Here is a 23,158-nt window from a genome sequence, read left to right as displayed (position 1 = left end):
TCTTTGTTACTTTTATCAGACCAGTGGTTGGCACTGGGGTTGGTGTATACTCAAGAGACCTGAATCTCTGGACTGTCCATGTGACAGCTATGCCCTGAACCTCAGCAGACTTGCAACTCTTACCTTATGGTTTATTGGACTTATCCTGGCCATTTAACAGGGAGGTGAAGAAGGTCAACCACCACACCAGGGAGCCAAGAATGCCTACAACTGCAAGCAGGAGAATTGCATCCATCATCCATGTGGAATCTAAGCTCCCTCTTGATAGAGAGGTGGAATGGACCTCACCATCCCAGGGTCCACAGGATAGAGGAATAGAGTATGCATTAGAGTGGACTTACAGATCTTCTACCATGGAGCTATTGTGATTAGTAATGGAAGAAATTGTAGCATTGATGTGCAAAAAGTGTCCACAGTAGCTGCTGAAGGTAGAGAGAGGGAAGAAGAGATATGATGTTGGGGCATTTTCAGGACTTGGAGTTGTCCTGGGTGGTACTGCAGGAACAGATGCTGGACATTGTACATCCTGCCATGGGCCACTAGGTGGACTGGGGGAGAGTGTAAACTACAGTATAACCATTGTCCATGTGGTGGAGCAGTGCTCCAAAATGTATTTACCAAATGCAATGGATGTTCCATGATGATGAAGGAGGTTGTTGATGTGGAAGAATTGGGGTGAGGTGGGTGGGGGGTAGAGGGGACCACATATTTTTTTAATGTAACATTTTTTAAAAATAAAGAGAAAAAACAAACAAAAAACAGTGTAATACTGGCATGAAGATAAGGCATATAGACAAATAGAGTAGAACTGAGTTCTGACATGTTGGTCACAAATCTGACCAGCTGCTTTTTCTCAAGGATGTCAAGTACATTAATTGAGGAAGGAAGGTCTCTTTACAAGTGGTGGTAGGAAAACTGGATATCCACTTGTAAAAGAATAAAAAAATCTATTCATCAATGACATTGAACTGAGAGTTCAGAAATAGACCTTCACCTCCATGGTCAATTGATGTTTTTTAGGAGGTACCAGGGTTTGAACCCAGGACCTTATACATGGGAAGCAGGCACTCACCCGCTGTGCTACATCTGCTCCCCTGGCCATTTGATTTTTGACTAGGTTAACAAGTTCACCCAGCTGGGACAGAAGTATCCCTCAACAAATGGTGGTGGGAGAACTGGACCTCCACCTCCAAATGAAGGAGAGAGGATCGATCTCATACCTTATATGGAAATAAACTCAAAAGGGTTCAAAGACCCCAAACACACATGAAAAAAAAAATATCTTCAACATCACTAGCTATTAAGGAAATGCAAATCGAAATTACAATGAGGCTGGCTCCCCTTACTGGCCCTGCTGCCTGGGGTCCTCTGGGCAGAAGGCTGGATGAGAGAAGGTGGTGCCCACCTGGCCTCAAGGCATGTCCACGTCCCCACCTGAACCTGTCCCCTCCTCTCCCTGCGGCATCCAGGGGCGCGCAGGTGCGAGGATGGAGGGAGCTCCTTCTGGCCCCGTGGGGGGCTGCGAGGGAGCAGGGCGCAGGCTCCACAGAGTCCCCTCCAGTACTCGCTGGGCCAACACCGGGGGGCTTCAGGTGGACCCAGCGCGGGCGGCTCCGAGGTGCCACAGGCAAGCAGCTCTTGTGGGAGAAGGCACCCGGCGTGGTCACCTCTGCAGTGGCCTCGCCAGGCTCGCCGCACCGTGGGGTCGCGGCAGCCGCTACCCCAGCGCGGGGGCCTCACGGAGCCAACGCTCTGCCAGCAGCACCGATGGGCCAAGAGAGAGGCACCCGGTGCTCAGTAAAGCGGAGGTCCAGGACTGCATCCAGCCGCCCCGCAGTCCCGGTGCCCGAGGGCGCCCCCGCACGTGCGTTCCCTTCAGCGGAAGCAGTGCGCAGAGAAGATTGCCGGCGCTTGGTGCGAATTAAGGACCATCCCGGCCCCCGCCAGGCTGCGCAGGGGTCGGGGTGCCGCATCGCCGGGCAGCCCAGGGCCCTGGCTCCCGGACCGGGCGGTGGGCTGGAAGGGCCCCCAGACCACGCAGGTGCTCCTGGCCTCGCCCTGCAGCCGCCCTGCTCCTCATCGCGCCTCAAGCGGCCGCCCGCTCTGCACTAAGCTCGACTTCTTTACACATATCTTCTTTTGTAAATTGAACTTCAGGACAACATAAACATTTTACACAATTTTAAAACAAAATAAATGTGTAAATGCAATACCCCCAACCAAAAGTAAAAGAAAACAAAGAAACAACGTATACAGTTGATAACAGAACCTCACAGAAAGAAACTATCACAAATTATTTTAAAACAGTAATTTGACCTTATAAACCCTAAAGACACACACGAAAAAAAAAAAAGAAAATTAACATCAGAAATCCTATTATCCGTGGTGGAAGTACTTTAATTCTGAGGCTGTGGTATGTGATTTGTAGGATAAAGAAAATGAGCCAATGTGTTGGGATCTTTTGAACCAGGATTTTCAGAGTGGAAAAGGGGAAATAATGATGTAAGATCCAAGAAATAAATTTAAAAACCTATAGACTGGGTGGAGCAGGTGGAGCCTTGGTTGTTGAGTGAGTGCTTTACATGTACAAAGTCCCGGGTTCAATTCCTGTTACCTTAAAAAAAAATTTTAAAAAAAAAGCTTGTAGTGTTGATTTTGAATTGGAAGTATCAGTATGTGTTTTATCTTTAAAACAATTTTAATATCTCCCATCTCTGACACCTGAAAAGATCTAAAGATCTTGGGAGAATTATCAACCCCCAGCAGCAGAGATCACTTCTGGTGCCTACACGGTGATTTCTAGATATTATTCCCACTAAAAGGAATCAACGCTCTTTGTAAAAGTGACTGATTCCAAACCTGGGGCAAGAAAGTAGTAGATACTCCTGGGCTATTATGTTATACCAGAAATCGAGAGGGCTATCACAGAATACCAGAGATGTGTCAAAGGATTGAAGAGTCTCCCATTAAAAGCTGAAGAGTCTCCCATTAAAAGATGGGGCAACTGAGCATCAATATGGATAATACAGTAAATTAAAGCTATTAAAAATATTACGCATATTAAAATATGCTTAAATCCATGAGTTCATAATGATACTTGAAAAAACCTATTGGATCACTTTTGCAGAATGCTGGGGAACCAATTCATTCTTTTGAAAATTGGCGAATAAAAAAACAAAGAGAATGGTGCATTTAACTTTATATGAATGGACTATGTCTTTAGGTAACAAAGTATGCATCATGAAACCACTCTTTATGAAAAATTCCAAGGAGAAAACTTGAATATCATCATTTTTGCAACACCTAATGAGTTAATAGATTTAAGCAATGAGCATCAGTGGCTGCTTACAGTACCAGAGAGGAAACCATACATTTTTTACCTCTAACATAATTCTGCCTGTGAAGAAGACTTGCAAAAGAAAAAAAGAGAAAGCCTGAATCTGATCAAGCTACCAATTTAAATAAACATAGAAGACAAAAGACTATAAAACAACTCCACTTGACTCAAAAAACCTATGGGAAAACAACCTGTTTCCTCAACAAAAGGTGTTAAGGAAAAACAGAGAAACAAGTGGGAGGACTTACAGATTAAATATTGAATTTACGCAGCCAGCTAACAGGGAAGTGGAGAAGGTCAACCACCACACCAGGAAGCCAACAGTGCCTGAACTGCAAGCAGTAGAATTGCTTCCATCATCCATGTGGAATCTAAGCCCCCTCTTGAAAGGGAGGTGGAATGAACATAACCATCCCAGGATCCACAGGATGGAGGAATAGAGTATGGATTAGAGTGGAGTTACTGATATTCTACCATGGAACTATTGCGATTAATAATGGAAGAAATTGTAGCATTGATGTGGAGAAAGTGGCCATGGTAGCTGCTGAGGGTAGAGAGAGGGAAGAAGAAATATGATGTGGGGGCATTTCCAGGACTTAGAATTGTCTTGGGTGGTATTACAAGGACAGATGCTGGACATTGTATGTCCTGCCATGGCCCACTGGGTGGACTGGGGGAGAGTGCACAGTACAATGTAAACCATTATCTATGTGGTGCATCAGTGCTCCAAAATGTATTCACCAAATGCAATGAATGTCCCACAATGATGGAGAATGTTGATGTGGGAGGACTGGGGTGAAGGGGTGGGGAGTAAGTGGGACCTCTTATATTGTTTGAATGTAACATTTAAAAAAATAAAGAGAAAAAAGGACATGGGAGGTTCCCATATACCCCACACCACACCCCCACACACCCATCATTTTTTATTGTATTTTTGCACATACATAGATCACAAAAAAATATTGCATTAGAAATTTGAGAGGTTTCCATATTCCTCCCCCACCCCACTCCTCCCACATCAACAACCTGCTTTGTTGTCGTTTTTAGTGATTTTCTATATTTAGGATCATGTCATCTACAAATATTGAAAGTTTTATTTATTTATTTCAAATTTAGATGCCTTTTATTTCTTTTTCTTGCTTAATTTTTAGAACTTCCAGTCTGATATTGAATAACAGTGGTAACAGTATGCATCGTTGTTATTTTCCAGATCTTAAACAAAAGCTTTCAGTTTTTCTCCATTAAGTATACTGTTATTAGTGGATTTTTTTCTTTCTCTCTTTATTAAAAATAAATAAATACAGTAACAATACATCTGATACCACCGGATATAAATAATCCTCAAGGAGGTGCTGAGTTCCATCATGAACCAATACCCTGTAAACTACTGAAGGATTTAAAACAGGCTTGCACACAATCTGGGGTTAATTCTCCATGTACGTTTGGCTTAGTTCAGGGCATGGCTCAGGTAGATAGACTGATTCCCTGGGCTTGGGAAATGTTAGCATGCATGCTGCTTAGTCCAGCTGAATTTTTGCTGTTCAAAACTTGATGAACAGATGAGGCTAACATGACAGCACAGAGGAATGCTAATCAGAATCCTCCGGTGCTTATATCTGCAGAACAATTATTAGGAATAGGAGCTTTGGCAGGAGTGCAAAGACAAATGCAGGATGATTATGTAGCAATTGTACAAGTTAGAATGTCTTGCTTAGCAGCATGAAGATGAATTTCAGCTTCCGGAAAACCCACGCAGTCATATGCTAAAGTCATACAAAGAGTAAATGAACCCTATGTGGAATTTGTAGCTCGACTATCTGACATTATTCAAAAAACTATAAAAATCCCTGAAGCTAGAGATTTGATTTTACTGACTCTTGCATTTGATCAAGCAAACAGTGAGTGCGAAAAAGCAGTAAGACCTATCAAAGCTGCTGGAGGGTCAGTACAAGACTGTATCAAAGCATTCCAGGACATAGGTTCCAGCACCCACCAGATGGCAGTATTGGCTGCGGCAATGAGAGGTAATCAAAGACCGCAGGCTAAAAAAGGAAATTGTTTTAAATGTGGGAAATCTGGTCATTTTCAATAAGATTGTAGAACATATTTTACCCAGTCACAAAAGAATGGTGGAAGAAAGACCCCTTCCAAAGTGTGCCCTGTATGTCAAAAAGGCTTTCACTGGGTTAATGAATGTAAATCTAAATTTCATAAATATGGTTCTCCCATTTCCCCTTCAGGAAACCGTTTTGTGGGCCTAACTCAGGGCCCTCAGACAAACAACATGAGCCTACAAGAAAAATACCCAGTCAACAATAGCCAGCAGCATGCATCCCAATTTCAGAATTAAGAGCAGCTACTGGAGGAAGTGCTGCTGTTGACCTGCCTTCCACAGAAACTAAGCTTTTAACTCCAGCAATGGGTATGCAAACTATACTTACCAGAGTGAAAGGTCCCTTATCCCCCCGCAACTGTTGGGTTAATTGTGGGAAGAAGTAGTTTAATTAAGAAGGGATTGTTAGTGCAAATTGGCATTATAGACAGTGATTATAAGGAGGAAATAAAGGTTATGGTGCAAGCTCTGAGTCAGGTACAAATTACTCTAGGACAATGTATAGCTCAATTACTTTCATTACCTTATCATAAACCAATGACACTTCCTTTTAATGGAGAAGGAGGATTTGGATACACAGGAAATGAAGTTTATTGGCAAACTTTTGTAGGTGATGATCAGCCAGAAGTTACTATTACTGTTAATGGAAAGGTGTTTTTAAGGTTAATAGACACAGGAGCTGATGTATATCCATCATTGCTGAACGATATTTGCCTCAACCATGGACTTTACAAAAGGTACCAACAGTCTTTACTGGCATTGGCAATATGACAGATGTTTATCAAAGTACTTCTGTTTTTGATGTATTAGGACCTGATGGACAAAAATCCATGCTTCAACCTTATGTGGCTAATGTTGGACTTAATTTGTGGGGCTGTGATTTTCTTAGTCAGTGGGGAGCCTTTGTCCATATTCCTACCTTATCTGAGCAGGCAAAAACTATGTATGGATATGCAATATAACCCTAACATTTGTCAGAAAGGAGATCATAGAGGACTTGGCTCCACTACACCATGACAGCATTCAGAGACACAAAATTTAACATAGGGCCCATTGCAATAAAGAACATTACTATTCCCATAACTTGACTTACAGAGGTACCAGTGTGAGTTGATCAATGGCCCCTCCCTGTGGAAAAACATAATGCCTTTCATAGTCTAGTAAAAGAACAATTAGCTCAGAAACATGTTAAGCCCTCAAATAGTCCTTGGAATTCTCCAGTGTTTGTAATAAAAAAGAAATTTGGAAAATGGCAAATGCTAACTGATTAAGAGGTGTTAATAAAGTTATGAACCCTATGGGGGCACTACAACCAGGGGTTCCATAGCCCTCTATGATTCCTAAGAACTGGTCTTTGATTATTATAGATTTGAACCATTGTTTTTTTTACTATACCTTTAAAATCCTTCTGATAAATAGAAATTTGCTTTTTCTGTTCCTGCTATAAATAATCAATCCCCTATGCAGAGATATCAGTGGTGTGTGTTGCCATGGGGCATGATGAACAGCCTTACCATGTGTCAATTATTTGTTTATCAACCTCTACTGGTGCTCAGAGAAAAGTTTCCAAAAGCCATGATCATCTATTCTATGGATGATATATTATTTGCTCACTCATCAGATGACAAATTACAGCAATTGTTTCAGTGTGCTGAGAAGGTGCTTCCTGAGTATGGACTGCAGATTGTTCCTGAGAAAATTCAGCAAAATGCCCCTTATTGTTATCTAGATATGCAATTAGCAAATGGACTCATATGCCCACAAAAAATACAATTAAGACATGACGAACACATTAAATGATTTACAAAAACTTTTGGGGGATATTAATTGGATTCATGCTACTCTAGGTATTCCTAATTATATGTTACAGCATTTATTTCAGACTTTGGAAGGGATCTCTGACCCCTTAAGCCCAAGGAAATTGTCCTTAGAGGAGGAGGAAGAATTAGCTCTCATTTCAGAGTGAGTTTCTCAAGGACAATTAACCTAAATAGATCCTGATAAAACTATAGATTTAATTATTTTTTTCTATCCAAAAATCCCCCACTGCATTATTCTGGCAAGATAGTATATTAGAATGGGTATTTATTACTAATAATAAACAAAAAAGATTGCAAACATATTTACAGAAACTTATTTCTATCATTGCTAAAGGTCGAGCAACTTAGAAGGACTGATCCTGATTGAATAACATGCAGCCTAATGATGAAATTAAACATCTTTACGCTACAAATACATAATGGCAAATTGCTATTAGTGGTTCTCAGGGAATTATTGATAATCATTATCCCACTTCTAAGTTGTTAACATTCTTATGGAGAACAACTTGGATTTTACCTCAAATAGTTAAATTGTTTCCAATTGAGGATGCCCTTACTGTTTTCACAGATGGGAGTAGCAATTGTGAAGCAACTTATGTCTTCCCCTTACAGAAAAGGTTTGGCAAACCCTGTATACTTCTGCACAATGTACAGAATTATCAGCTGTTTTTATGGTCCTGCAAACTTTTAAGGAGCCTCTCAATATTATTTCTGATTCTGAACATGTTTGCTTATCCATTAATAAATTGAAACTGCTAATATTTTTGTAACTGATGAGTTTTCTCAGATGTTCCTGCAATTGCAGGCACTCATCCATCAATGAGTAAATTCTCTGTACATTACCATATTTGCTTACATTCTGCTTTACCTGGTCCCTTGTCCATGCACAATGCACAAGCTGATATTTTGGTAGGGTCTGTACAGGATGCTGCCAAATATCACGCTTTAACTCATATCAATACTAAGGGACTATGACATAAATTTCCATCATTGACAAAATTGCAAGCACAAGATATTATAAGACATTGCTCTACCTGTGGTCCTATCATGTCAGCACTATTTGATAAGAGCACTAATCCCCGAGGGCAGGCTCCAAATCAGATCTGGCAAATGGATGTCACATGTTTCAACTTTTGGTAAATTGCAGTATGTTCATGTTTGTATTGGCACTTATTCTCATTTCATCTGGGCTACAATGCATAGTTGGGAAAGATTTTGTCATGTTCGTTCACATTTATGGTCTGCCTTTGCAGTCATGGGATGCCCTGCACAAATTAAATCTGATAATGGTCCAGCTTATTCTGGCAAACAATTTGCAACATTTTGCTCTAAATATTCCATTCGTCATGTCACAGGAATTCCTTATAATCCTACAGGTCAAACTATAGTTGAACAGTGTCACATCATACCCTTAAGCAAATGTTATTAAAACAAAAAGGGGGAGATGATGGTATTATTGTACCAAAGGGCCAATTGGCAAAAGCTGTATTTACTTTAAATTTTCTTAATGTATATGATGTGGTAATGCCTGCTGAATGACATTATGCTTTGAATAAAGAAAAGGTATTGTGTGACCCAGCTGAATATCAGCCAATCTACTGGAATGATGTACTGATTAATATATGGAAAAAAGGGAAAGTTAAAGTATGGGGGCGATGATATGCTCTTGTCATTACAGAAAAAGGGGAACAAATTTGAATACCAGCCTGACAGAGCAAACCACAGACAGAAGAAAAGGAAGAGAGTTATGAATCATCTTCTCCTGATCGCATTGATGGTAACTCTGAGTCATGAAAATGAAAACCATATCTATTGGGCTTACATTCCTTACCCGCCTTTAGTGTGAGCTTTGACATGGGGAGATCCATCATTTCCCATGTTCTTGAGTAAAACATACGTCCTTCCTGGGCCTATAGATGATAGACTACCCTTAAAACCTAATGAAGAAGGGAGGAAAATATATATTGTTACCTTTCTTTTTGATTATAGACCATTGTGTATAGGAAAAATTCCTCCCAAAATTGTACTATGCTTACTATGAGAGCTAATGGTACTAAATTATTAATAATGGTATTTCCATTATACCAGTCTTTTCTGACCAAGACACAGGATTATAATTGTCCACCCTGAGAACCTGGAGAGAAAGAAAGATGGCAAGAGTGGCATATAAGAAGAGGATCTGTCATTTTTAATGATTCCTGTGGAATAGTTCGGAATAGTGCCCCTAATGGAGACTCCCAGTAATAGCAGCAGCAGATTTGCTTGCTAAGAGTCAAGTAATCAGTAATATGCAAAATCCCTTTTCATGGTCTGCAGAGGAATGAACCATATTTACTAACAAATTTGTTAGGTGGAAACACCAAGGAAAATGGATACTGGTCCCTTGGGTTAATGACACTTATACCATAATATACAAAAAAATTTGTGGAAAATATTTCTTGGAATTGCCCCTATTTTTGAATGGCTGGGAAATATAAATAAGACAGGACAGTATTTGACCCTTAATGAAACATATCATCTTAAAGCCTGTGTTAGAGATCCATTTGTTTTCATAACTGGTAAAATAACTATTAGGAATGACTTATTGTTTTATGAAAATGGTGCCTTGTATACTTGTCTATCAGAAAGTGTGTTGCAGGATGGAGAAACAATAATGATGGCAAGAAGAAGAAGAGGCATTTGGATATCTGTAAGAATGATGTGGGTCTGGCAGTCCTCCCCTGAAAGCCAGTTGCTGCTTCACATGGCACATGATTTTCTGAAGAAACAAAACATTTTATTGGACTTCTTATTGTCAGCATGCTGGGACTGATTGGGAATATTGCTGCAGCCACTACTGCAGCTGTAGCCTTACATGAAACAGTACAAACACAGCAATATGTATATGATTGACTTAAAAATGCTGGTGATTTGTGGCATAGTCAAGAACATGTTGATGAGCAGTTAAATAATTGGGTAAATGATTTAGAATTGGCTGTTTTGCATATTGGAGATCAAGTGTATAATTTAAATTTGTTAAGAGGATTGGAATGTGAAATGAAAGCAACTTTTGTATTCCTCCTCTTGCTTATAAAGTTTCTGATATAGAATGGCAAAAAATTAAAAATCATTTGTTAGGCCATAAGAGTAATATTTCTCTAGAAATAATTGAATTACAAAGGAAAATATCAGAGATATCTCATAATCAAATTCATGTAGCAAATGATAAGGATATTTTTTCAGATATGATTTCACGTATTACAAAATTTAATCCAGTTAATTGGTGGAAATCACAGCATTTCCTGTCAGGTTTAGAAATAGGGCTAATTGTATTTGTTCTGCTGCTCATGATTTTCACCTGTGCTGGACAGGGCTTCAGAAGAAAATTGCAAACCATAATAACCATGGGACAAGCTAATAATTTGGTGCTAATGAAAGCACTGCAATAACTTCCCCTAATTGAAGAGTTTGGCTGGTAGTCAATGGCAGGTAAGACTCTCAGAGGAGGGCAACCTAAGACAGGCACAGTCACCTTGACTAAAAAGGGGGAAATGTTGATGCCTGCAATGTAAGAAGTTTGGCAGTTGGGAGTGTTGGGCAAGAACACTCAAGCAGGATGAAGCTGTCATGGGCTACAAGAATAATGAACATATGTACTTGATGGTTATATATAATATCTGGACTTTGTACTTGGAGATAAGGTGTTTTAGTTTCTTAGGATGGATGGGTAACTTGAGACAATAGTCGATTGAATTCCATAGGTTATAGGTAATATTAAAATTTAACTACATGTAGCTGCTTGTTCACATGAATGCTGGGGTATGTATAGAAACCCTTCTGAAGCAATAAATTTGTCTGATGAGTCCTTACTCACAGATCCCCTGATCCCTTTTCTCTCTGTGTTTCATTCCCGATACCCTTCAGGCCCAAGTCTCCAACAGCGGGTGTAAGCACAACCCCTCTGATGACATCCCAACTCTTTTTTGGAGACGCATAGCAATGTAAACTCATTTGTCCTTTCCATTTCCCCCTTTTATTCAAGGTCAAAAAGCAGTTTTTAACACCTGATATTACATGTATGCTGAGATATTCTGTTGGTCTGAGTTGACCCTTTTATTCCAGGTCTTTTTCTAGTTACATCATCAGCTGGTGCTTGTTAGTAATCCCTCAGCACCAGGGAGGCTCATCCCCAGGAGTCATGTCCCATGCTGGGGGGAAGGTAATGTATCCATATGCTGAATTTGGCTTAGAGAGTGGCCACATTTGAGCAACATGGCGCCTCTCAGGAGATAACTCTTAGGCACCCTCCAGCTCTAAGCCTAGTTCATATTTCAGGTGCACAGGCTCATAAGCATAGTTATCAATATCAAAGGCTCATTGTTGGACCATTCTTCTTTATTGGTCTTTGCCATTGCAGTTGAGGGATTGTTACTGTTCCATTGGGGAATGTGATAGAGCTCCCCTGGCTAGGAACTCAACACTACCTCAGTTGTCATTTTTACTGTAACCACTATGAAAATATCCAAACATCTCTATGTATACTGCATACATGTCCTGCAGAACTCCCTCCCAACCATGTGCCCCCTATCAATAACACCCAACACCAGTGTTCCCTCCTGCCACATTTGAACCTCTCTATGGTCCAAAACTTCTTCAAAAATGAAACCTAATATATTGCCAGGTTCCATTAATAGTAAAATGGAATATAATGATGGGTTTAAAGGTTAGATATGGAATACTTAGTAATTTAGAAAAATTAAATAAATTGGGCTATCAAAAAGTCAAAAAATGAAACAGATTTGTTTTTGATGTGTTACCTTTCACCACTGCAATAAGTGTTGCCCTGTATGTACAGTGGTAAGGTAAATTCTTCCATTTCTTTCTCAGTGTCTACATCCTTTCTTTTTCATTTTTTTCTAATTAAGTTTGTCTTTACAAAAGTTTTAGATTACAGTAATTCATATATACAATATATGGCACTCCTACATATCCAACATCAAACACTTAGTCCCTTCAACAGCAATCATCTTTTTACATGATCATATTCTATTTTCTGCAGCTGATGGACAGGTATTGAAAGAATAGCTTTCAAACACAGTTCCACTCGGGTTTACATTGTGGTTTATATTTTAGACTATACAATTTTCTAAATTTTTAGTTATCTTATGTTTTATATTATGATTTATATTTTAGCCTATAGACTTTTATTCATTTTTGGTGTAATTTAATATGTCCTATATCCATCTTTGCATGATCTTCTGGAACACTTCCATTGCCACACAGTTGCACTGATTCCATCTATTCAATACCTCTTCTCCCCCACTCAGTGCCCACAGTGACAATCACTCTTCATTACTTGAAGGATCATATTCAGAGATACTTGCAACAATATTGAGGGCTTGACATGCTCAACTGCCCTAACACATTGAGAGCAATCAATTCCCTTGAGAGATACAATTCTCTCTATTTGAGAACATCAGTCCTCCTCAAAATGTGGGTATACCTTCACTATCATTGTATGGATCTCCACCCAATGAAATAACCCACTATGACAAAATGAGCACTCACACACTCCCTAGAAGGCTGCCCTGTGTCAGATGCCCCCACTTAAGCATCTTAAACAGGTAATCTTCCTTATTATATTTTCTTTTTTTCCTTCTTTATTTTCTTTTAATGTTACATTTAAAAAAATGAGGTCCCCATGTAAACCCCTCCCCACCCACCCCACCTCCCCCACAACAACCTCTTCCATCATCATGGCACATTCCCTGCACCTGACAAATACATTTCAGAGCACCACTGCACCACATGGACATTGGCCCACATTGTAGTCCATGCTTACCCCAGCCCAACCAGTGGGCCATGGCAGGACACACAATGTCCAGCATCCATCCCGTCAGCACCACCCAGGACAACTTCAAATCCTGAAAATGCCCCCACACCATATCTCTTCTTCTGTCTCCCTACCATCAGCAGCGACCATGGCCACTTTCTCCACATCAATGCTACAATTTCTTACCTTACTAATCACAGTAGTGCCCCAGAAGAACACCAGTAAGTCTACTCTAATCCATACTCTATTCCTTCACCCCGTGGACCCTGGGATGGTTACATTCAGTCCCCCTCTGAATCAAAAGGGGGCTTAAATTCCACAAGGATCATGGATGCAATTCTCCTGTTGGCAGCTGTAGGTTCTCTTGGGTCCCTGGTGTAGTGGTTGACCTTCTTCACCTCCCTGTCAGCTGGCCAGGGTAAGTCCAACAAACCAGAGGGTAGGAGCTGCAAGTCTGCTGAGGACCAGGGCCTGGCTGTAATATAGACAGTCCAGAGATTCAGGTCTCCTGGATATACACCAACCCAAACACCATCCACAGGTCCAGTAAAGGTAACATAAGAGGCATGTATAGAAAGGTCACATCTGAGTCCAACTCCATCACACTCAGGAACACAAACTCCAAAGTAGGGCCAACTGACATGGCCCTGAACTCCAGAGCCATTTGCCATGACCATAGAACCTGTGTGTCTCTGCAGCCCTCAGAAGAATGAGCACCTGGGTTTCCATGTACCTTGGCTATCTCTGGTACCCTGCTGAGGTGTGCATAAGTATGACCCCTCTGATGAACTTCCAACTCTTTTTTGGAGGCTCATAGTCATATAAACTCACTTGTCCTTTCCATTTTCCCTTTTATCCAAAGTCAAAAGGCAGTTTTTAACACCTGATATAACATGTAGGCTGAGATATTCTGCAGATCTGAGGTGACCTTTTTATTCAAGGTCTTTTTCTAGTTACATCATCAGCTGGTGCTTGGTAGTAATCCCTCAGCACCAGACAGGCTCATCCCCAGGAGTCGTGTCCCATGCTGGGGGGAAGGCAATGCATCTATATGCTGAGTTTGGCTTACAGAGTAGCCACATTTGAGCAACATGGAGGCTCTCAGGAGGTAACTCTTAGGCACCCTGCAGCTCTAGGCCTGGTTCATATTTCAGGCACACAGGCTCATTATCAGAGCCATCAATATCAAGGCTCATTGTTGGACCATCCATCTTTGTTGGTCTTTGCCATTTTACATGGGGGTTGTTGCTGTCCCATTGGTGAATGTGATAGATCTCCCCTGATCAGAAACCCAGCACTCTCTCAGTTGTTTCCATCTGAAACCATTATGAAAATATCCAAATCTTTATATGTACCCTGTATAGGTGCCCTGGAGGACTCCCTCCAAACCATGTGCCCCCCACGAATAACACTCCACACAAGTAGTCCTCCCCCACCATAGTTGAACCTCTCTGTAGTCCAAAACTTCAACAAGGAAGCCCAATATAATGCCAGGTTCCACTAATAGTAAAATGGAATATAGAGACAGGTTTAAAGGTGAGATATAGAATACATAGTAATTTAGAAAATTTAAATAAAGGAAAAATAAATTGGGATATCAAAAAATCAAAAAATGAAAAGGTTTGTTTTTGATATTTTGCCTTTCATCATTTCTACAGTTGTTACTCTATATATACAGTGGCAAGGCAATTTCTTCCATTTCTTCCTCAGTGTCTATAGCCTTTTATCCCCCTAATTATTAAGTTTCTCTTCACATAAATTTTAGATCACAGTAATTCACATATATAATATATGGTGCTCCCACATATCCAACATCAAATGCTTTGTCCCTTCACCAGCAATGATCTTTTTATATGTTCATATTATATTTGCTGCAGCTGATACACAGATATTGAAACAACAGCTTTCAAACACCGTTCCTTTTGGGTTTACATCATAGTTTGTATTTTAGACTATACAATTTTCTAAATTTTCAGTTATCTTATGCTTTACATTATGGTTTACATTTTAGCCTATAGGCTTTTATATATTTTTGGTGTAATTTAGCTTGTTCTATATCCATCACTGCATGACCTCGTGGAACACTTCCATTGCCCTGGAGTTACACTGGTTCCATGTATTCAACATGTCTTTCCCCCTTCCCTCAGGGCCCACCATGACAATCGATCCTCATTACTTGTAAGACCGTATTCAGAGATACTTGCAACAATGTTGAGGGCTTGGCATACTCGAATGCCCTAACCCATTGGGAGCCACCAGTTCTCTTGAGAGATACAATTCCCTCTGTTTGAGAACATCAGTCCCTCCCAGGATGTGGGTATAATTTCACTCACATTGTATAGGTCTTCTCCAATGATATAACCCAACATGACAAAATGAGCACTCACACACTCCCTAGAAGCTTGCCCTGTCAGTTGACCACCCCTTAAGCATCTTAAACAGGTAACGTTCCATATTATATTTTCTAAAAAGTTTTCTCTACATTATAATTTCAAACACATACCTGACAATCTCCTATGTACAAATGTTTCCCCAACCTCCCTCAATTTTTTGGGCCATCTGATCTATCCTCCCATCCCTAGCCCCCCTCAATCCCACAAAGCCCTTCCCAAAGTTTTCCCTATACCCCCATTTTATCCCTCCCCTGTACAAATAATTACCTCCAGCTTATCATAAATTTAACCCATGTAGGTGTCAGCTCTCAACCTTCCTCTACCCCCCAACTTCCTTTAAGTTTATCATCCAGTCTCTAGCTCTCTGAGATGACTTAGCTTGCTTATTTCATATCAGAGAGGCCATGTAGTATTTGTTCATCAATGCCTGGGTTGCTTCACTCAACATAAGGTTCTCAAGAGTCATCCATGTTATCACATGTGTTATCACATGTGCTGTATTTGTTCTTATACCTGAGTAGTACTCCATTGTATGTATATACCACATTTCATTTATCCATTCATCTGTTGATGGGCATTTGGATTGATTGCAACTTTTGGAAATAGTGAATAGTGCTGCTATGAACATTGATGTGCATATCAGTTTGTGTCCTTGTTTTCAGTTCTATAGGATATATACCCAGCAGTGGAACTGCTGAGTCATATGGCAAATCTATAGCTAGTTTTTTGAGAAACTGCCAAACTGTCCTCCAGAATGGCTGGAACCTTCTGCATTCCCACACTCAGTGGATGAGTGTTCCCATTCCTCCACATCCTCTCCAACAATTGTAATCTTCTGATTTTTTGATAGCTGCCAGTCTTATGGGAGTAAGATGGTATCTCATTGTAATTTTGATTTACATTTCCCTAAAGCTTGTGATTTTGAGCATTTTTTCGTGTGTTTTTAAGGCATTGTTTATCTTCTTTGGAGAAGTGTCTGTTCAAATATTTTTCCCATTTTTTAAATGGGCTGTTGGTCTTTTTATTTTCAAGATATAGGAGTTCTCTATATATGCAAGATATAATTCTACTATCAGATATATGGTTACCAAATATTTTCTCCCATTGCGTAGGCTCACCTTTTACTTTCTTGACAAACTTGTTTGAGGTGCAGAAGACTTTTATTTTGAGGAAGTACCATGTATCTATTTGTTCTTTTGCTGATCGTGTTTTTGGTGTGAAGTTCATGAAGCTGTTTCCTATTACAAGGTCCAGTAGATGCTCCCTACATTGCTCTTCAAGGTCTTTATTGTCTTGGCTCTTATATTTAGGTCTTTAATCCATCTTGAGTTGACTTTTGTATAAGGTGTGAGTTGGTAATCCTCTTTCATTCGTTTACATATGGGTATCCATTTCTCCAGGCACCATTTGTTGAATAGGCCATTCTCTCCCAGTTGAGATGGTTTGGTGGCCTTGTCAAATACCATTTGGCTATATATATGAGGATCTATATCAGAAATCTCAATTCAGTTCCATTGGTGAGTGTTTCTATCCTTGTGGCAATACCAAGTCATTTTCACTACTGTAGTTTTGTAGTGTTTTGAAGTCAGGTAGTGTGATTCCTCCAATTTCATTTTTCTTTTACAATATGCCTTTGGCTATTTGGGGCTTCTTTCCTTTCCAAATAAATTTCTTAGTATTTCATTAAAGAATGCTATGTTGCTTTTTATTGGGATTGCATTGAATCTGTAGATCAGGTTTGGTAGGATAGACATCGTAATAATATCTAGTCTTCCTATCCATGAACAGGGAATATTCTTCTATTTATTTAGGTCTTCTTTGATTTTCTTGAACAGTGTTGTGTAGGTTTCTGTATATAAGTCTTTTACATCTTTAGTTAAATTTATTCCTAGGTGTTTGATTTTTTAATTTACTATTGTGAATGGCATTTGATTCGTGATTTCATCCTCAGATTGCTCATGATTGGTGTATAGAAATGCTACTGATTTTTGTGCATTGATCTTGTAACCTGTGACTTTACTGAATTCATTTATAAGTTCTGGAAGGTTTGTTGTAGCCTATTTGGGTTTGGTATGTATGGGATCATATCATCTGCAAATAATAAAACTTTGACTTCTTCCTTTCCAATTTGGATGTCTTTTATATCTGGTTTTTGTCTCAGTGCACAAGCAAGTACTTCTAAGACTACGTTAAATAGGAGTGATAGTGGGCATGCTTGTCTTGTTCCTGATCTGAGTGGGAAAGATTTTAGGATTTTACCATTATAAATAATGTTAGCTGTGGGATTTTCATATATGCCCTTTATCGTGTTCAGAAAGTTCCTTCTATTCTGATCTTTTGCATTGTTTTTATCAAGAAAGTGTGCATTATTTTGTCAAATGCTTTTTCTGCATCTGTGGATATGATCAGGTGATTTTTTCTCTTCAATCTGTTTATATGGTGTATTACTTTAATTGATTTTCTTATGTTGAAACATCCTTGCATACCAGGAATGAATCCCCTTCATCATGGTGTATAATTTATTTAATGTGTTAGCAAGTATTTTGCTGAGAATTTTCTTGTCTAGGTTCATTAGAGAGATTGGTCTGTAATTTTCCTTTCTTGTTGTGTCTTTGTTTGGCTTTGGTATTAGGGTAATGTTGGCACCACATAATGTGTTAGGCAATGTTCCTTCTGTTTTGATTTTTTGGAAGACTTTCAGCAGGGTTGGTGTTAGTTCTTTCGGGAATGGTTTGTAGAATTCACCTGTGAAGCCGTCTGGCCCTGGGCTCTTCTTAGTTGGGAGGTTTTTAATGACTGATTCTATCTCTTTACCTGTGATTGGTTTGTTGGGATCTTTAATTTCTTCTTTTGTCAATGTAGGCTGCTTATGTGTTTCTAGGAATTTGTCCATTTCCTTAAATTGTCATTTTTGTTGGAATATAGCTTTTCAAAGGATCCTCTTAAGATAGTCTTTATTTCTGTGGGGTCAGTGGTGATATCTCCTTTCTCATTTCTTATTTTGTGTATTTGCATCTTCTCTATTTTATTCTTTGTTAGTCTAGCTAAGGGTTTGTCAATTTTATTGATATTCTCAAAACACCAGCTCTTGGTTTGACTTATTTTTTCAAGTGGTTTCTTATTTTCTATTTCATTTAGTTCTGATCTGATCTTTGTTCTTTCTTTCTTTCTTCTTCCTTTGGGTTCTGTTTGTTGCTGTTTTTACTAATTCCTCCAAATATACAGTTAGTTCTTCAATTTTAGCTCTTTCTTCTTTTTTGATGTATGAATTTATGGCTATAAATTTCACCCGAATACAGCTTTTGCTGCATCCCATAATTTTGGATATGTTGTGCTATCATTTTCATTACTTTCAAGATAGTTCTTAATTTCTTTTTAGATTTCCTACTTGACCCACTGTTTTTCTAAGAGTGTGTTATTTAACTTCCATATCTTGGTGCTATATCTGGGTCTCTGGCCCTTGCAGATTTCCAGCTTCACTTCACTGTGGTCAGAGAAATTATTTTATATGATTTCAATCTTTCCAAATTCATTAGACTTTTTCTGGGGTCTAGCATGTGGTCTATCTTGGAGAATGATTCATGTGCATTTGAGAAAAATGTATATCCTGCAGTATTTGGATGTAATGTTCTGTATATGCCTAGATCCTCTAATTTAATGTTCAAACTTTTTGTGTCTTCTTTTATTTTTTGTCTTTATTTATTTTTTTAATATTACATTAAAAAAATATGAGGTGCCCATACACCCCACCCCCTTGCCCCAATCCTCCACCCATAGCAACAATCTCTTCCACCATCATGAGACATTCATTGCATTTGGTGAATACATCTCTGAGCACCACTGTACTTCATGGTCAATGGTCTACATCATAGGCCACACCCTCCCACATTCCATAGAGTGGGCAATGGGAGGACATACAATGTCTGGTAATTGTCCCTGCAGCACCACTCAGGACAACTCCAAGTCCCGAAAATGCCTCCACATCTCATCTCTTCCTCCCATTCCCCACACCCAGTAGCCACCATGGCCACTTTCTCCACACCAAGGCCACATTTTCTTCGATTACTAATCACACTAGTTCATGAATAGAATATCAGTAAGTCCACTCTAATCCATATTCTATTCCTCCATCCTGTGGAACTTGGATTGGTTGTGTCCACTCCCCATCTATATCAAGAGGGGGCTTAGATTCCACACGGATGCTGGATGCAATCCTCCTGCTCTCAGTTGTAGCAACTCTTGGCTCCATGTTGTGGTGGTTGACCTTAGTCAACTCCCTGTTAGCTGTAAGTCCAATAAACCAGAGTGTAGGAGCTGAAGTCTGTTAAGGCTCAGGGTCTGGCTATCATATGATCAGTCTAGTGATTCAGATCCTCTGGGTATATATTAAATACCAGCTCCAACTACAGTTCTGGTAAAATTAACAGGAGAGGCTTGTGGAAAAGGATCACATCTGAATCTAGCTCCATCACACAGAAACACAAACTCCAAAGAAGGGCCAACTGACATGGCACTTTACTCCATCTGCCATGACTGTAGAACCTGTGGGTCTCTGTAACCCTCAGAAGAACCAATACCTGGGGTTGTATCTACTTTATCTGTCTCTGGGACTCTGCTGAGGTGTGCATAAGGGCAACCCCACTGATAACCTCCTGGCTATTTTTTGGAGACTCATAGCCATATAAACTCATTTGCCCTTTCAACTTCCCCCTTTTGTTCAGGCCAAAAAGCATTTTAACTCCTGTTATTATATGGAGACTGAGATATTCTGCTGGTCCGAGTTGAACCTTTTATTCAAGGTCATTTTCAATTTACATCATCAGTTGGTACTTGGAAGTCATCCCTCGGCACCAGAGAGGCTCATCCCCAGAGTCAGGTCTCACGCTGGGGGGAAGGCAAGACATTTACATGCTGAGTTTGGCTTCGAGACTGGCCACATTTGAGCAACATGGAGGCTCTCAGGAGGTAACTCTTAGGCACCCTGCAGCTATAGGTCTTGTTCTTATTTCAGGTACACAGGCTCACAAGCATACTCATTAGTATCAAGGGCTCATTGTTGGACCTTCATTCTTTTTTGGTCTTTGCCATTGCAGTTGGTGCATTGTTGCTATTCCTTTAGGGGCTGTGATAGAGCTACCCTGGCTAGGAACTCAGCACTCCCTCAGATTTTGTTTTTACTTGTATCCACTATAAAAATATCCAAACATTTTTATGTACCCTGGATATATTCCCTGTAGAACTCACTGCCAACCATGTGTTCCCTGTCAATAACATCCCACACCAGTATTCCTCCCCTGCCATTGTTGAACCTCTCTGTGATCCAAAACTTCATGAAAAGTGAAGCCCAATATATTGCTAGGTTTCCTTACTAGTAAAATGGAATATAGCAATGAGTTTAAAGGTTAGATATAGAATACATATTAATTTGGAAAAATTACAGTAAAAATAAATTGGGGTATCAAAAAGTTTAAAAATGTGAAAGCTTTGCTTTTGATATTTTGCCTTCCATCACTGCAATAAGTGTTGCACTGTATGCAAATTGGCAAGGCAACTATTTCCGTCTTTTCCTCAGTGTCTAAGTCTTATCTTTTTCTTTTCTTTTTTCTAATTAGTAAGGTTATCTCCACAAGAGTTTTAGATCACAGTAATTCATATATACAATATACAGTACTCACACATATACAACATAAAACCTTTTTCCTTCCACAGTAATAATCTTTTTAAATATTCTTGCTACATTTGCTGAAACTAATGTACAGATATTGAGACAATAGCTTTCAAAAAAGGTAACATTTGTGTATACATTGTGGTTTATATTTTAGACTACACAATTTTCTAAATTTTTAGTTATCTTATGTTTTACATTATAATTTACATTTATCCTATCAGCCCCTATATATTTTTGGTGTAATTTTATATGTCTTATATCCATCCTTGCATACTCTTGTGAAACACTTCTACTGCTCACACAGTTACATTGGTTCCATCTATTCAATACCTCTTTCCCTCTCCCATTAGGGCCCATAGTGAGAGTCAATCTTCATTGCTTGAAGGGCCATGTTCAGAGATACTTGCAACAGTGTTGAGGGCTCAAGATGCTCAACTGCCCTAATGACCTGGGAGCCACCATTTCTCTTGAGAGATACAATTCCCTCTATTTGATGGCATCAGTCCTTCCCATGATGTGGTATACCTTCGCTCTCATTATATGGGTCTCTATCCAATGATATAACCCACTATGGCAACATGATCATTCACATAATCCCTAGGAGCCTGTCCTGCATCAGATTATCCCCTTTAAGCATCTTAAACACGTAACTTTCCTTATATTTTTCAAAAGGTTTTCTCAGCATTATACTCTTAAACAAATACCTGTAAATCTCCTATGTTCGTATGTTGACCAAACATCCCCCCAATTTCTTGGGCAATATTACCCATCCTCCCATCCCTAACTCCCTCAAACCCACAAAGAAACACCCAAAGGTAACCCTATGCCCCCATTTTATCCCTTCTTTGTACATATACTTACCTCCAGCTTATCATAGATTTCACCCATGTAGGTGTCAGCTTATATCCTTCCTTTACCCCCCAGTTTCCTTTAAGCCTATCATGCAGTCTCTAGCTCTCTTGAGGCAGCTTGGTTTACTTATTTCATATCATTGAGATCATGTAATATTTGTCCTTCAGTGCCTGGGTTCCTTCACTCAACATAAGGTTCTCAAGATTCATCCATGTTATCATGTGTGTTTGTAGTGTATTTTTTCTTAAAGCCGAGTAGTTTTCCATTGTATGTATATACCACATTTTATTTGTCCATTCATCTGTTGATAGGCATTTGGGTTGATTGCAACTTTTGGCAGTAGTGAACAATGCTGCTATGAACATTGGTGTGCATATATCGGTTTGTGTCCTTGTTTTCACTTCTACTGGGTATATACCCAGCAGTGGAAATGCTGGACCATATGATAAATCTATGGTTAGTTTTTTGAGAAACCGCCAACCGTCCTTCAGAATGGTTGAACCCATCTGCAATCCCACCAGCAGTGGATGAGCGTTCCCATTCCTCCACATCCTCTACAGTATTTGTAGTCTTCTGTTTTTTTCATAGCTGCCTATCTTATGGCAGTAAGATGGTATTTCATTGTACTTTTGATTTGCATTTCCCTGAGAGCTAGAGATTTGGAGCATTTTTTCATGAGCTTTTTAGCCATTTGTATTTCTTCTTTGGAGAACTGTCTGTTTAAATCTTTTTCCCATTTTTTATATGGGTTGTTTATCTTTTTATTTTCAAGATATAGGAGGTCTTTATATATGCAGGTTATAAGTCTCCTATCCGAAATATAGTTACCAAATATTTTCTCTCAATGTGTAGGCTCTCTTTTCACTTTCTAGACAAACTCCTTTGAGGTGCTGAAGGCTTTAATTTTGAGGAGGTCCCATTTATCTATTTGTTCTTTTGCTGCTCGTGCTTTTGGTGTGAAGTTCATGAAGCCATTTCGTATTACAAGGTCTTGTATATGCTTCCTTACACTGCTTTCCAAAGTCTTTATGGTCTTGGCTCTTATTCTTAGGTCTTTGATCCATCTTGAGTTGATTTTTGTGTAAGGTGTGAGATGGTAATCCTCTTTCATTGTTTTACATATGGATATCCAGTTCTCCAGGCACCATTTGTTGAATAGGCCA

At 39.5% G+C, this 23,158-nt stretch overlaps 1 pseudogene; it reads left to right on the top strand.

Annotated features, from left to right (window-relative positions):
- The first annotated feature begins 1,487 nt into the window (after positions 1–1,487).
- LOC101423511 (TGF-beta-activated kinase 1 and MAP3K7-binding protein 2-like) overlaps positions 1,488–23,158 on the top strand; it is a 60,386-nt pseudogene continuing 38,715 nt past the window's right edge.

This window comes from Dasypus novemcinctus, chromosome 16 (assembly GCF_030445035.2).
Source record: "Dasypus novemcinctus isolate mDasNov1 chromosome 16, mDasNov1.1.hap2, whole genome shotgun sequence".
In the NCBI taxonomy this organism is placed as follows: domain Eukaryota; kingdom Metazoa; phylum Chordata; class Mammalia; order Cingulata; family Dasypodidae; genus Dasypus; species Dasypus novemcinctus.
Note: the sequence above shows the minus strand (reverse complement) of the source record. Positions and strands in the feature narration are given on the sequence as shown.